General features: G+C 47.7%; 1 long non-coding RNA gene across 1 annotated transcript in view; it reads right to left on the reverse strand.

Annotated features, from left to right (window-relative positions):
• The window catches only part of LOC142488422 (uncharacterized), a 28,665-nt gene extending 26,928 nt beyond the window's left edge, over positions 1-1,737 (reverse strand). The window contains exon 1 of the long non-coding RNA XR_012799411.1: positions 1,464-1,737. This is a non-coding gene — a long non-coding RNA (uncharacterized LOC142488422). The remainder of the gene's footprint in view (positions 1-1,463) is intronic.
• Positions 1,738-10,396: the final 8,659 nt, after the last annotated feature.

Consider the following 10,396-nt stretch of genomic DNA (forward strand, 5'->3'; position numbering starts at 1 on the left):
TTGTTTAAAGAAGCATACGAATAGCACTGTTGCTAATACTATACATAAAGCTTGTGCCCCTGCAGACACACTTACTTACCAGAACGCCCTCCTACTGTCTTTGTACGTTCTCCCCAACAATTAGATTGTAAGCTCTTTGGAGCAGGAACTCCTTTTCTACAATATTACTTTTATGTCTGAAGCACTTCTTCCCATGATCTGTTATTTGTACTATTTGTTATTTATACGATTGTTACGTGTATTACTAATGTGAAGCGATGTATATTAATGGCGATATATAAAGACATACATACATAGGAGATAAAGAGAGGTGCGCAAATATATATAACAAACAGTATTAATATGTATCTGTGGATGCTACCACAATGTAAAGGAAACACACAGTTCCAATATATATCAAGGGGAGAGGAAAAACAAAAAGGTGCAAACCACTGACCACAATGCTTAAGTTACTAAACACTAATAAAGATGCAGTGCAACGAAAGTTCAATCTGTAGAATCCTGGGTATGTGATACCCTGTGATAAAGTCTTTTTAGACGAAACGCGTTGGGCTACGGTAGTCTTGTCCCTTGTATTTTACTAGCCTGCTGGAGTATATGCCTTATTCAAGGCAATTGGAACTTAAAAACCGCTATTAACAGCATTTCCGTCCGATTTTAGCCACAGAGGAGCTTCTGTCTATCTGAAGTGAAACCAGAGTGTCATCACGCTGACATCGCGAGATTTCCAGCCGAGGAGGAGATCTGCATATACAGAGGTCGGACGCAGACGGCGGCCTTTGCAGACCCTGCGGCTAACAGTTCCCATATTATAATTCCAGACAAGGATTTTATCCTGACATGCTCATTTTAATCTGTGATTTCGTAAGTAGGATCTGTGCTTACGTTGTGAATCAATAATACATAAATACTTCACCATATCTGGCTATCTTCTCATTTATAGATCCCACTCAATCCAGGATTCTACAGATTGGACTTTCATTGCATTACAATCTTATTAGTGTTTAGTAATTTAAGCATTGTGGTCAGTGGTTTGCGCCTTTTGTTTTTCCTCTCCCCTTGATACATACATACATACCAGGACTGTCCCCGGGCAAACGGGTCAGCCTCACACAGAGAAGCTATAGCCCATAACACACACATGGTGCTGGCCCCTGTGGTAATGAAGGGGTTAAACTCCAGCCAATACTCCCTCAATCTAATTACTTTCTAACTCTATTTAATAACTTTCCCAATCTTATCCTCACTGATTCCTAATGTTAATTCCCAATGTAAAATAACCCCCATTATCTCCCAGTCCCTGTGATACCAGGAGGAGTAACCCCCCCAGTGCCAGAGGCCCCCCCTCACTATCAGAGGCTCAGCCTCTCAGGCTCCTGTGTGTAAGGAAGCTCAGAACAGCACTAGGATAATGTGCACAGGTCACACAAGGGAGGGGAAGGGAGGAGGAGGAAAGCACTTACCCAATAACACAGGCTGAAGATCTCTGTGCAGCAGGGGGTGGGCAATGTGAGGGGGACACAGGAAAAGGGACTTAGAGGCTGCAGAGCCTATTCCTCAGTGTGTCCCCCCCTCAGTGCCTGAGATGTGCACTTTATCCCCTCCTCACTGTGTGTGTACTTCCTATGGAGGGTGGGGGGAGCCCCTGTGATCTCTCAGTCCTTCCCTGTGGGAGTGACCTGGATTCCCCCCTCAGGATGTGGGACAGTCTGTGCTCAGGGTCAGTGTTTCCTGCCGGAATCAAACCTCACACACCAGGACATCCGGCTGCAGCAGAGGGACCATAGAGAGGGAATAGGAGGGGCCAGAGCGCCTCTAACCAGCTCCTCCTGAGCTCATATGGAACAGTGACCCCTGGTGGGCTGCCAAGCAAGGTGCGGTGAGCGCCCCCTGGTGAGAGCTGTACGTGGTGCTGGCTGTGAGCTGGTGAGAAACATAGTGACAATCTCACCCCCATCTCCCACCGTATATAGTGAGGTCTGGTGATATACTCTGTGCCCGTGTGTGTAGTGCCGTCTGGTGATATACTCTGTGTTGTGTGTGTAGTGAGGTCTGGTCATATACTCTGTGCCGTGTGTGTAGTTACTTCTGGTGATATACTCTGTGCTGTGTGTGTAGTTACTTCTGGTGATATACTCTGTGCTGTGTGTGTAGTGACCGGGGTTGCCAGCTCTCCGGGTTTCACCCGGAGCCTTCGGGTTTAGCATCCCCTTCTCCAGGCTACGGGTTTGTCCCTGAAATCTCCGGGTGGGCGTGTGGTCTGGACGGCAGTGACGTGCTCACGTGAATGTGAATGCTGCAGCCTTGTGTGGGTGGGGGAGGGTTGTGGTTACCACAGCTCTGCGTTGATTGGTTGAAACATTATGATGTCAGTTTTACACGGGATTCTGGGACTTGTAGTTCACATGTCTGTAAATAACATTGTAAAGGAAGAGAAGCAGGACTACAACTCCACAAAATGGGATACCAGCCCAACAGAAATATTGCATCTGGAATTCTGCAAACACCTTCTCCAAGTACACAGGAGTACATCAAACAATGCATGCCGGGCTGAGCTGGGCCGCTTTCCTCTACTGCTCACGGTACAGAAGAGAGCACTGACATTCTGGGCTCACCTAAACAAGAGCCAACCACAGTCTTACTGCTACAGAGCAATGCAAAGCCAGGACCTCCTCACTAAACCCTGTGCCATCAAACAACTTGTCCTCTCACTCCAAGGACAAAACCCCACACAGATCAACAACCTGCCGAAAAAAGAAATCAACTCAATCGCCAACGAAATGAAGAAACAGTATGTGACAAGATGGGAAAATGATATCCAATGCTCAAAGAAGCTGGAGACCTACCACAGCCTACAGAGAGAATACGCTCTGGCACCCTACCTACTGAAGGTAAAAGACCCAAAACAGAGACAGACCCTGAGCCAGTACAGAATAAGTGCCCACAGCCTAGAAATAGAAACAGGCAGGCACAGCCAGAACTGGAAGCCCCAGGTGATGAGACTGTACCAAAGATGTGAGCTAGGAGAGGTAGAAGATGAAACTCACTTCCTGTTGCGTTGCACACAATACTCTGAAGTGAGGAGTGCCCACCTAGAGAAACTCACTGCTGTTATCCAGAACTTTAATAATATAGAGGAGAACCAAAAAATAGCGATCCTCCTGGGAGAAGATGAAACCACAGCAGAACTGGCTGCACACTATATCAGCACCTTGCCACAAGCTGAGAGACGTCCACTAACCCCCACACCCCTGTGTGAAACTGTCACCCATATACAGAGAGATAACAAATGACACAGATAAATCACAGACAATAATTCCCTGGCGCAATATCAGATAATAAACCTGACGAATCGGAGTAGTCCCATGAATCAAAAGATGGTATAAAGAAGATCCACAGTCCACAATGTCCCGTTCTTTTACACAGAATGCTGGTCTGAAAATACAAATAAAACAACCATTGCGCAGTACCCTATGGTCAGTAATCCAAGACCCCACCGTTGCTATCTACTTACTTAAAAATAGATAAGAATGGGCCTCAAAAGGTTTCTTTAAGTCCCCCCACGATTGGCTCCGACTGATTCCTGCTGCTGGTATCACGCTTTACACTTCCAGCATCAGCATCACCATACCGATTGGGAACAGAAAGGGGCACCAATAGTATAGCACTATAACATTTATTGTTAAAAAATGACAAGCATAAAAACATGCACTCACATGCGAGAATGCCCTATGCGTGTCCTACAACGTGCCGTCCGCTTCACATGGGAGGATGTCGAGGGATTGCAGGGGGAGGCTGGAGCCGGCGTGGGTCCCCGCTTCGTGGCCGCGACTCGGAGCGCCTAGTCCCTCCTCCGATGACGTTCCCCGTCAATCAACCTCCTTTCCTTCCACAGGGTCTGCACGTTGCAGCACGTTGCAGCACGTTCAACAAGCTCCACCCTACGCGCGTTTCGTGACTCTGACGTCACTTCTTCAGGGGCAATGGCGCTGTGGGGGCACTTGAGGTATTTTATACCCTTGTGCAAAGCTAACAGGGAGTTCCCATTAGTTGAATGTCTGATTGGGAACTCCTGTTGATTGTCCACTTGTTGGCTGATACCTGGCAATTCGTGTGTTTAGCAGGTTTAACCACTTCATGCCTGGACAGCCAATTGCACTAGATGATTACATTCTAGCATGCTGTAAAACACTTTACAAAAAATTATTTTATACATCAATATCATAAAACCATAATAAAACTTTATATATTGTAGAAATAAAAAGTAATTAGCAACCTTGTGGCTTATTATTCAATGTGCGAGATAGCTATTTGTATTGATCACTGTTGCTAACAGCATAAAGGACCCAGAGGTGGAAAGAGATTATTTGCATAGCAAAAAAACAGATAACCTGGTTGTGCAATATTCAACATCAGCAGCCACAGACCTAGCTGTCCCTCAAGAATGCTGCCAGATCAAATTCGATGTTTAATCCTCTCGGGGTTAAGGTTTTGAGGGTATATATCCAGTAGCTTTCGCGTCTGGATATAAGATTGATTGTCCTTTACACTTTCTAAGGCCTTCTCAACCATATTGGGATTATATTCCCTCTGGATAAATTTATCCTTAAGATCATTGGCCTGCATCTCAAATATTTCTGGTTGAGAGCAATTTCTTTTCATCCATTCCGGCGGCCCATTTGGGGCGGACCTTGTACTATGGAAACGCTATATAGACGACGTGCTATGTATCTGGGGTGGAGGTGTTGAGGAACTTGGGGAGTTCCAAAAATACTTAAATAACAACAATATGAACTTAAAATTCACCTTTAACATCAGCCCCACAAGTATAGACTTTTTAGATCTTACATTGTTCATAGAGCGAGGGTCTATTCAAACTAAGACCTTTTATAAAAAAGTAGATGCCAATACATATCTTTTGGCGTCTAGCCATCACAACCATAGATGGATTAACAATATTCCCAAGGGCCAGTTCTTAAGAACTAAAAGAAATTGCTCTCAACCAGAAATATTTGAGATGCAGGCCAATGATCTTAAGGATAAATTTATCCAGAGGGAATATAATCCCAATATGGTTGAGAAGGCCTTAGAAAGTGTAAAGGACATAGATAGAAATGACCTTATCAGTATGGACAATAAGAAATCAAAACAAGTAGAAGGTGTAGAGTTCATCCCCTTTATAACCAAGTTTAATGGGATGTCAAACAAAATAACACAAATAATTAGGAAACATTGGAGTATTCTCCAAGGGGATGCTATACTTAAAACAATACTACCTAAACACCCCCAGATAGTGTTTAAAAGGGCCAATAATCTAAAGCTTCAACTGTCCCCGAGCTGTCCGTTCAATTCCGTAAAAACACAAAGTACAACATGGCTTAGGGAATTGGACGGATTCTTTACATGTGACAAATGTATCGGCTGTAGGTACAGCAGTAAATGCAAACATTTTCAATCCAATGTTACAGGTGTCAGATTTCCCATTAAATCGTTCATTTCCTGCAAGACTCCTTTTGTGGTCTACCTGTTAGAGTGCCCTTGTGGACTACAATATGTAGGGCGAACAGGTAGACCATTGAAACGACGTCTTGCAGAACATGTTTATAATATAAAAAGGGGTCTGGAGACACATAGTGTCTCCAGTCACTTTAAAAATAAACATGGACAAAATCCGGAAGGGTTAATCTGCAAAGGGATTGACTGCCCCAAGCAGAATTGGAGGGGGGGGTGATAAAATCAATCTTATATCCAGACGCGAAAGCTACTGGATATATACCCTCAAAACCTTAACCCCGAGAGGATTAAACATCGAATTTGATCTGGCAGCATTCTTGAGGGACAGCTAGGTCTGTGGCTGCTGATGTTGAATATTGCACAACCAGGTTATCTGTTTTTTTGCTATGCAAATAATCTCTTTCCACCTCTGGGTCCTTTATGCTGTTAGCAACAGTGATCAATACAAATAGCTATCTCGCACATTGAATAATAAGCCACAAGGTTGCTAATTACTTTTTATTTCTACAATATATAAAGTTTTATTATGGTTTTATGATATTGATGTATAAAATAATTTTTTGTAAAGTGTTTTACAGCATGCTAGAATGTAATCATCTAGTGCAATTGGCTGTCCAGGCATGAAGTGGTTAAACCTGCTAAACACACGAATTGCCAGGTATCAGCCAACAAGTGGACAATCAACAGGAGTTCCCAATCAGACATTCAACTAATGGGAACTCCCTGTTAGCTTTGCACAAGGGTATAAAATACCTCAAGTGCCCCCACAGCGCCATTGCCCCTGAAGAAGTGACGTCAGAGTCACGAAACGCGCGTAGGGTGGAGCTTGTTGAACGTGCTGCAACGTGCAGACCCTGTGGAAGGAAAGGAGGTTGATTGACGGGGAACGTCATCGGAGGAGGGACTAGGCGCTCCGAGTCGCGGCCACGAAGCGGGGACCCACGCCGGCTCCAGCCTCCCCCTGCAATCCCTCGACATCCTCCCATGTGAAGCGGACGGCACGTTGTAGGACACGCATAGGGCATTCTCGCATGTGAGTGCATGTTTTTATGCTTGTCATTTTTTAACAATAAATGTTATAGTGCTATACTATTGGTGCCCCTTTCTGTTCCCAATCGGTATGGTGATGCTGATGCTGGAAGTGTAAAGCGTGATACCAGCAGCAGGAATCAGTCGGAGCCAATCGTGGGGGGACTTAAAGAAACCTTTTGAGGCCCATTCTTATCTATTTTTAAGTAAGTAGATAGCAACGGTGGGGTCTTGGATTACTGACCATAGGGTACTGCGCAATGGTTGTTTTATTTGTATTTTCAGACCAGCATTCTGTGTAAAAGAACGGGACATTGTGGACTGTGGATCTTCTTTATACCATCTTTTGATTCATGGGACTACTCCGATTCGTCAGGTTTATTATCTGATATTGCGCCAGGGAATTATTGTCTGTGTTTTATCTGTGTCATTTGTTATCTCTCTGTGTATGGTATACAGCCCTTGTGGATAGGGTTGTTATATTCCCAAGGCAGCCATTCCCCAAACCTGCCACAACAGGCTGTGAGGAATTCACATTAGGTTTTTCCTTATAGGGGACACTTTAAATATTCATTTTATTCTTGTAAAGCACCTGGTTATTTTAGTTAATATTTAGGTATAGTTTTATAGGTTTGAGCGCTGATCACATGCTTTTAGTTTAAATTTTCCTCACTATTTGTCACCCATATACCCTGCAATCATTATACCCTATCCCTAGTATTCGTGTAATAATTGTCACCCACCCCCTATTATTCACGCTTTGGCAATACTGAAATGTTCTTTCGTCATGCCAATAAAGCTGATTTGATTTGAACTGCCAGAAGACCCTGCAGACAAGAGAGACCACATGACAAGAGACGGCCAATCTCAATCAGTGCAGTAGCGGAGAGAGAAAGAGACAGAGGCTGAGTAAGTGGGAGAGACATCACAGATAGACATGTGGGGTGATTGCAAACAGAGACAAGACACAGCCCCTCATATCTGTCCCTCCCACTGCAGGGGGACACAGACAGGACACACAGCCCCTCACATCTATTCCTCCCACTGCAGGGGGATACAGACAGGACACACAGCCCCTCACATCTATTCCTCCCACTGCAGGGGGACACAGACAGGACACACAGCCCCTCACATCTATTCCTCCCACTGCAGGGGGACACAGACAGGACACACAGCCCCTCACATCTATTCCTCCCACTGCAGGGGGACACAGACAGGACACACAGCCCCTCACATCTATTCCTCCCACTGCAGGGGGACACAGACAGGACACACAGCCCCTCACATCTATTCGTCCCACTGCAGGGGGATACAGACAGGACACACAGCCCCTCACATCTATTCCTCCCACTGCAGGGGGACACAGACAGGACACACAGCCCCTCACATCTATTCCTCCCACTGCAGGGGGACACAGACAGGACACACAGCCCCATACATCTTAACGGCCTAGTGTGCCTACTGCGTGGTTTACTTACACCCCCCTAACAAACTGAGACGACACAGTTTTGTGGAAGTAAAAATGGTCACAGCTTTATTGTTTTAACAATACCTGCAAATAACTGTCAGCCATAATCTTAGTCCTTTGTCATCCCTATTCTCGGTATCTTCCGGCGGGGGGAGCCCTCCTCCACCCGCCCTAATCTACCGTCCACCAGGAGAGACACTCTCCGCCGCAAGAGACACTCTCCACGGCCCCCGTCTACCGTTACTGGGAGAGACACTCTCCACCGCGAGAGACACTCTCCACGGCCCCTATGTCCCCCTTATCAGAGCCGCCTGGGCCTACCCGCATAGGATAGAGCCCAGCTGCCTAAGATTGATGCCAGGGGTACAGCGACCGACCGCCTGCGTCGGCGCCTCCAGCCCGCACAATCTTTTCAGGGGAACCGTTACCTGGCGGCCCATCCGCATCGGGTGGAGCCCCATTTCGGGTATTCACGGTGTCCCTACGATGACTGGCCTGACAGTTCCGCCACCCGGAGGACCCAGTAAGGCCACTTACTGGGGACTCACCCCACACCCCAAGCTGTGACCCTAAACCCTGACTGCTGATCGCTTGCAAAGGCGTACGCATGTTATTAATAAAATATCGAGGGGCCCCCGCTGTGAAGACAGAAAACATGTTAGTAGATTATCTAATTACTCGCCTGCCGGCCCCTAATGTACCCCTTTGAGCATTCGATTGTGCCTCTGAAGCTGCTGGGGGCCCAGAGTAACAGCCGAAAAGGCTGCCTCTATGTCAATTTTACCAATAGTGCTCCCTCCCCATATGTCTTAATTACCTGAATGTAATTATATATATATATATATTTTTTTTTGCACCCGAGGAAATCATTAACTGAGCAACAGGGGGGGGGGGTGTGAATGGGCCCACCATACGTCCCAATTTTATCCCCTTTAACTCACCCCCCCACTGGTGTGTGAAAAAACCCCCTTCTAAACCCTCCTCCAAGAAAAACCCACCTTCTCCCAGTCGGGGTACCCCTTTAGCCAACGGCCCACACCGCTAAGGCTGACCGGTGTTAGCGCCTTCCCTCTCCCCTGGCTCCGGTTGCCCAGGGCCTTTGAAGCACTTCTTGACGGGGTGGCTACCCCCGCACCGGCTACACACATGCCTAAACTTGCAACCCGCCCCCAGCTTGCAGTGTTTATCATTAAACGCCCAACACTCCCTTTTATTGCCCCTGCTTGTTGAATCACTGCCAGGCCGATCGCCTGGACCCTTGGGAAAGGTGGCGTCGCCCCCCTGCTTACCCCGTCCCACTAACTTCATCCACAATTCCATCTCCATCTTCCCCAAACTCAACCGTGTATCCCCCTGCCACCTATGCCTGAACTGCTCGTCATAATCCCGCCACGCTGACCCCTCGTGTTCGTCATGTATGTTCTGTATCACACTCATGTATCTCATCACATTATGCAATTCCTTGGGATGTTTTGAAAGGAAACAGTCCCCGAACACAATGAAACCCATAACCCAGTTTGCGTTACTCCTCACTACCTGCCCTTTCTCGCCTGCCTCTCGCGCGTGTTGCCTCTCTGCTTGCCCCTTTACAGACAGCTTGAACATATCCACATACTTCCTGTTACCTATGTCTCTCTGTGTTCTCCTAGGCAGGTGTGTGTACAGGGGGCTAGTTTCAACTGCAAACGAATCCTCCCCACTGTGGGTGGAAGCCGCCCCTTTGTCTTTGCGCGCTTTGCGTTTTCCCTTATCTGTCCTACTCCGCTTTGCCGCCTTGCTCAACGCCTCTACCTGTTTCCTTATGCGCTTTACCCCTGGGGTCTCGTCGCTGTCTGCGCCGCTGCTTGTGCCTGACTCGCTGCTCGCTCTTGCGCTCTCACTATCCTCACTGTCTGACCCCTGGGACTCACAGTCCGACCCTGACCTAACCGACCCCCCATCACTAACGTCCCCATCAACATCATCCTCATTACATTCCAATGCTGCATTTCCATGCTCACCTGATCCTGCGGCTTGTGCACCTGGGTGACCGGTCCTGGGTCTTTTGGCAGCTGCAAGGCTCCTGTTACTGCTCCCCGGATCGGCGACGCTTCCCAGCGCCATTGGTGCCGGCGCATCCGCCTGGGGAGGTGCCCGGGGCACTGGGGGGCACCCCGCAGGCAGGGGCAGCGGGACCGCCGTTGATGTATCCAAAGCAGGTGCCGTCGCGCCAGGGGCGTCTGGCGCAGGTGCACCGGGCACTGGGGCATGGTGTGTGGGTGCCTGCGCTGGCGGCGCCGGTGGGTATGGCGCGTAGGGGGCAGGTGCATACGGCGCAGGGGCGTAGTGCGTGTGATTTGCCGGTGCGTACGGGGGGGTATGGGACGCGTGGGCGTAAGGCGCTTG

Source organism: Ascaphus truei, chromosome 2, assembly GCF_040206685.1.
Source record: "Ascaphus truei isolate aAscTru1 chromosome 2, aAscTru1.hap1, whole genome shotgun sequence".
In the NCBI taxonomy this organism is placed as follows: domain Eukaryota; kingdom Metazoa; phylum Chordata; class Amphibia; order Anura; family Ascaphidae; genus Ascaphus; species Ascaphus truei.